Source organism: Notolepis coatsorum (assembly GCF_963971535.1).
Source record: "Notolepis coatsorum genome assembly, chromosome: 1".
Taxonomy (NCBI): domain Eukaryota; kingdom Metazoa; phylum Chordata; class Actinopteri; order Aulopiformes; family Paralepididae; genus Notolepis; species Notolepis coatsorum.
This window is the reverse complement of record NC_140165.1, coordinates 95312202-95318159: the sequence shown is the minus strand read 5'-3', so window position 1 is coordinate 95318159 and position 5958 is coordinate 95312202. Positions and strand designations below refer to the sequence as shown.

Here is a 5958-nt window from a genome sequence, read left to right as displayed (position 1 = left end):
CCTACCTACCTACCTGCCTACCTACCTGCCTACCTACCTACCTACCTACCTACCTACCTACCTACCTACCTACCTACACCTACCTACCTACCTACCTACCTACCTACCTACCTACCTCCCTCCCTCACTACCTACTTCACTCCCTACCTACCTACTCAGCAAATTAGCTAACATTACCATAAAATATCTACTACAGTCGTCTGGATGTTGTGAGGTCAGATTTTGTGTGTAATCCCCTATGGCTGGGGTTGGGGTGGAGGTCATGTAATCTGATCTGGGACCAGCTGGCCCAGTGTGAGCTAGCAGAGGAAATGTAGTGCTGCTAACATCTTAGAGAGGTCTGTGATCCACACTAACACACACACACACACACACACACACACACACACACACACACACACACACACACACACACACACACACACACACACACACACACACACACACACACACACACACACACAGGCATGCACACAGAGCTATTAGACATGCAAGAGTAAACACACACAGACACACACACACACACACAGACACACAAGTAGAATTGTGTAAATGTGCTCATTCACAAAGATGACACACACACACACACACACACACACACACACACACACACACACACACACACACACACACACACACACACACACACACACCCATCCATACACACACATTCACACAAACTAGCTCTGTAGACTATTGTTCATTCATGCTGAAGGAGAGGGTGAGAGAGACGAGCGGAGTCTGGGGAACGGAGCAGAGAGAGGAGCGAGGGAGGCAGGGAGAGGAGAGGAGCGAGGGAGGCAGGGAGAGGGGAGAGGGGGAGGAGAGGAGAGGAACAAGGGAGGGAGGGTGGGAGGGAGGAGGGAGGGAGAGGGGAGAGGGGGGAGAGGAGAGGAACAAGGGAGGGAGGGTGGGAGGGAGGGAGGAGAGGAGAGGAGCGATGGAGGCAGGAGAGGAGCGAGAGAGGGAGAGGAGGGAGAGGAGAGGAGCAAGGGAGGGAGGGCGGGAGGGAGCGATGGAGGGAGGGAGAGGAGAGGAGAGGAGAGGAGAGGAGAGGAGAGGAGAGGAGCGGAGAGGAGAGGAGAGGAGAGGAGCGATGGAGGCAGGGAGGGAGAGGCGTGAGGGAGGGAGAGGAGAGGAGAGGAGCAAGGGAGGAGAGGAGAGGGGTAGAGGAGAGGAGCGAGGGAGGGAGAGGAGCGAGGGAGGGAGGGAGGGAGCGAGGGAGGAGGGAGGGAGAGGAGAGGATTGAGGAGGGAGGAGGGAGGGAGGGGAGAGGAGCCGAGGGAGAGGAGAGGAGGGAGGAGGGAGGGAGGGAGGGAGGGAGGGAGGGAGGGGAGCGAGGGAGGGAGGGAGGGGAGAGGAGAGGGGAGGAGAGGAGCGAGGGAGGGAGGGAGAGGAGCGAGGGAGGCAGGGAGACGAGCGAGGGAGGGAGTGGAGTGGAGAGGAGAGAGGGAGGGAGGGAGGAGGGAGAGGAGAGGAGAGGAGAGGAGAGGGAGGAGGAGGGAGGGAGGGAGGGAGGAGGGAGGGAGCGAGGGAGGGAGGGAGGGAGAGGAGAGGGGAGGAGAGGAGCGAGGGAGGGAGGGAGAGGAGCGAGGGAGGGAGTGGAGTGGAGAGGAGAGAGGGAGGGAGGGAGGGAGGGAGAGGAGAGGAGAGGAGAGGAGGGAGGGAGGGGGAGGGAGGGAGGGAGGGAGGGAGGGAGGGAGGGAGGGAGGGAGGGAGGGAGAGGAGAGGAGAGGAGAGGATACGTTTCTTTAAGCACAACATCATGATTTGTTGTCGTCTGTTTTATAATAGTATTATCTCATCAGGGGAACGTATGGGAGTGTTATTAATCTAAACGAAGGCTAGACGCTAGCGACTGAATGACACTCAGGAAACACTCACCTCTCTCTGCTGACTGCAGGGGAAACACACACACACACACAATATGTACGTCTGTCCTCGAAGAGAGAGAGAGGGGAGGGAGGGGAGGGGGAGGGAGAGAGAGAGAATAGATAGATACAGATAGATAGAGAGATAGAGAGATAGAGATAGAGAATAGATACACAAATAGCCTACATCATTATGTTCATAATCTTAGGTACAGATGTATTTTTCTTGTGAAATAATGAATATGTGAAGTCTAAAACCTTCCTCTGATCTTTACTCGAGTTAAATGGCCTGAAAAGGGTAAATGCTTGACTATACGAAGAGAGAAAAGCATTGTGGGTTGTGCTGCATTGTGGGTACACCGATGATGGAGAGATGGCAAGATAACATTGGAAGGAGAGGAAGAGCGGTATATCATATAGTACCGGTACAGGTACAAATACAATAAAACAGCGGGTGGGGGCTGTTGTGTAAACCTTGTACTCTTTAGTTCACATATAATAAGAGACGTAGTGTTTGTTTACAAGTCTGTAATCTGTAAGACAGGAACAGGAAGTTCCGTGGTGCAACATACAAATGTGTCCGTGTAGCAACACAAGCCAATACCTTACAGGACAGGGGCCCCGGGGAGGGAGCTCTGTGTGGTGTGTGTGTGTGTGTGAGACAGAAGTCAGAGGAATAACGACCTGTTATTCAATAGATTACATTTGTAAAAATAAATACATTTTAAGAGAATCTCAAATACATTATTTTATTTAAGTGTAGGCTATAGTTAATGTTTTATTTTTTACAGTTTTTGTATTTTTCTGACATGGTAAATGGCTGCTTTTTTATATAGCGCTTTTATCCAAAGCGCTTTACAATTTGTTCCTTACATTTTACCCAATCACTCACACATTCACACAACGACGGCGGAGGCAACCATGCAATGTGCCAACCTGCTCATCGGGAGCAGTTAGGGGTTAAGTGTCTTGCTCAAGGACACATCGACACGCTGCCCGGGAGGAGTGGGAATCGAACCGGGAACCTCCGGATTGCCAGACGACTGCTCTACCTCCCGAGCCACTGTCGCCCCTGACATGGGGGCTCAACAATAAATGACAATCATAAATGTCAAGTTGCATGTTGTTATTCTAACCAGCTTAGTTCTGTTGCATTTCCAATGTATCTATTTAAATTATAAAGTGATCAGGTATCGATAAGGGAATCGATAAAGAATCTAATTGATGAGCAGAATCGATAATGGAATCGTATCGATAAAATCCTATCAATTCCCATCCCTAATCATACCGTATATGTGTACAGTGTATATATGTATATGACAGAGGAGAGAGAGAGAGAGAGAGAGGTAGAGAAAGGTAGATAGAAAGATTGACAGATGACCCTTTTCATCAAAAGACATGTAAGGTTTGCTACATGTATACTGTATCTGTGATCGCCTTCGCACATGCTGTCAATCAAGATTAGTCACGCTACAGGGTTCCCCAAAGGCTGGCTGTGTGTGTGTGTGTGTGTGTGTGTGTGTGTGTGTGTGTGTGTGTGTATGTGTGTTAACATACCTGTTGAAGAACTGATGGGATTACATTCTATTTGTCTGTAATCAGTCATATTGTCCTCTGCAGGGAGTCCAAACAGCTTGATGTTTCAGCTCTGATACATACTTTGGAGAGAGTATCACAGGATAAATGCCGTTTAGCCATTCACACATCTGCCAAGAGAGATTGTGGGTGCGTTGTAGGATGTGCCATCTTGCTTTCTTTCTGAAATACCCGTCACTCCTTTTTGTTTCTTTCTGACTGAGTGCTACTCAAGAAGATCGCTTTTGACCGCACTCTGTTCAGATCACTTGACCCTCCTACACTGTTTAGATCACAAGCCACAAAAACACTCCTAAAGGGACAGCTCTCAGAGTACTGTATGATTTCTCTCTACATTAATAACTATAACTAAATCTCTCTCTCTCTCTCTCTCTCTTTCTCTCCCTCTCCCCCCCCCCCCCCTCAGGTGTTTGCTAAGGTGTTTAGTCATGAGGCCTTGGAGTCCTACCTTCCTAAGATCCAGCAGGTCATTCAGGAGAGCCTGAGGGTCTGGAGTTCCAATCCAGAACCCATCAACGTCTACAGGTAGCTAGCTGAGGGGGAGGTGTGTGTGTGTGTGTGTGTGTGTGTGTGTGTGTGTGTGTGTGTGTGTGTGTGTGTGTGTGTGTGTGTGTGTGTGTGTGAGCGCGCGTGTGCGCGTGTGTGTGTGTGTGTGAGGAGAGAGAGAGCGTTTCATATTATATACTGTATATTAGGGCTGCAACTAACAATTATTTTGTTATGGATTAATTTGTAGATTATTTTATTGATGCACCAAAACGATTAATTTACCACAATCAACAATTGATTACATTTTCAATTGAACATTTCAAAATTATTGAGTGCGGTAGTACTACTATCCTTCGGTCACATGGGTAGTTGCCTCTCTGACACCAGCTACTGAATATCCAGAGTAGGAGATGAGCCATGAAGTCTGTTTATGCCTGTAAATGCTGTGTAGTATGGATGCCTACTGTGCATGAGTAGGGCTTTATTATCTTGAAATAATATAATACCCACCAGTGACTATGACATTGTTTATCATTACATACAATTTATCTATGCCTGTAGCTAAATGCTGAACAACAGGGGACACAATTTTTTTTTTTTTTTTTTTTTTTTATATAATACACATATATATATATATACAAACATACATATAGATTATGTGACTATTGAATTCTTCTCAATGGTTTGTCATGGCTTCTCTTATCTTCTCTTCTAAAATCGGAGTTCGCGACCCTCTCTGCGCCGCCCCCTATCTCCCTGTCTCCGGCTGTCCCTGAGCAATGACCGGAGTGTTGAATGTCCCGTGATTAAGACGGGGAGGATGCGACCCTCTTTGCGCCGCCCCTGTGCCTCAAATAGATTCGCTATCAGCTCTATCTTCAATCTTTCAAAATGTTCAGTTGCTATCGCTATCAGCTCTATCTTTAATCTTTCAAAATGTTCAGTTGCTATTGCATGCACTCATCTGTGTTTCACTACACACTTGAGTGCATGCTTACCAACTGTTAGTCTGCAACACTACTATCACCGACATCTAAGAAGGGAGATCCCCCCTTGAATGGCCCTTCATTTTTCCCTATTGTTAGGTTTTAGTTAGTTTTTCCTTACCTTCGCGTGGGGTATGTCTGGGAGTGCTTGCATTCATTCATTCATTTATTTGCATTTATTTTAAATTTGTTGGACCGTATGGTGTTCTTGTTCTGTTCTTGACTTATTGTTATGTTTTCTTCTTGACTTGTTTAAAGAAGACCTGTACTAAAGAAGACCTGTACGGCCCATGGGGACATTAACGGTGTTGTCGGGCCTCATAAATTTGATTGATTTGACTTTACTCTTTTCCATTCTGCTTTTCTCCTCTCCTCTACACTCCCCTCACCTCCCCTCTTCCCTCCTCTTCCCTCCTCTCCTCTCCTCTCCCCATCCCCTCCCATCTCCTCTCCTCTCCTCTCCCTCTCTCTCCTCTCCTCTCCTCTCCTCTCCTCCTCTCCTCTCCTCTCCTCTCCTCTCCTCTCCTCTCCTCTCCTCTCCTCTCCTCTCCTCTCTCTCCTCTCCTTCCTCTCCTCTCCTCTCTCCTCCTCGCCCCCTTTCCTCGATGCTATTCCACCCCTGTTCGGTCAGCGGTGGTGATCTTTCCGTCACAAGGTTCTGTTGTGTCACAGGGAGAGCTCAGCTTCATTCTAACCCCTTGGTTCTGTTGTGTCACAGGGAGAGCTCAACTCCATTCTAACCCCTTGGTGTGTTGTGTCACAGGGAGAGCTCAGCTCCATTCTAACCCATTGGTTCTGTTGTGTCACAGGGAGAGCTCAGCTCCATTCTAACCCCTTGGTTCTGTTGTGTCACAGGGAGAGCTCAGCTCCATTCTAACCCCTTGGTTCTGTTGTGTGACAGGGAGAGCTCAGCTTCATTCTAACCCCTTGGTTGTGTTGTGTCACAGGGAGAGCTCAGCTCCATTCTAACCCCTTGGTTGTGTTGTGTCACAGGGAGAGCTCAGCTCCATTCTAAC

The 5958-nt window shown here is 48.2% G+C and overlaps 1 protein-coding gene across 1 annotated transcript in view; it reads left to right on the top strand.

Moving 5' to 3' along the window:
• Positions 1 to 3876: 3876 nt before the first annotated feature.
• cyp26b1 (cytochrome P450, family 26, subfamily b, polypeptide 1) overlaps positions 3877 to 5958 on the top strand; it is a 6359-nt gene continuing 4277 nt past the window's right edge. Inside the window, exon 1 of the mRNA XM_084321400.1 lies at positions 3877 to 3992. The gene's annotated coding sequence lies outside the window, so the exon portion shown is untranslated. The remainder of the gene's footprint in view (positions 3993 to 5958) is intronic.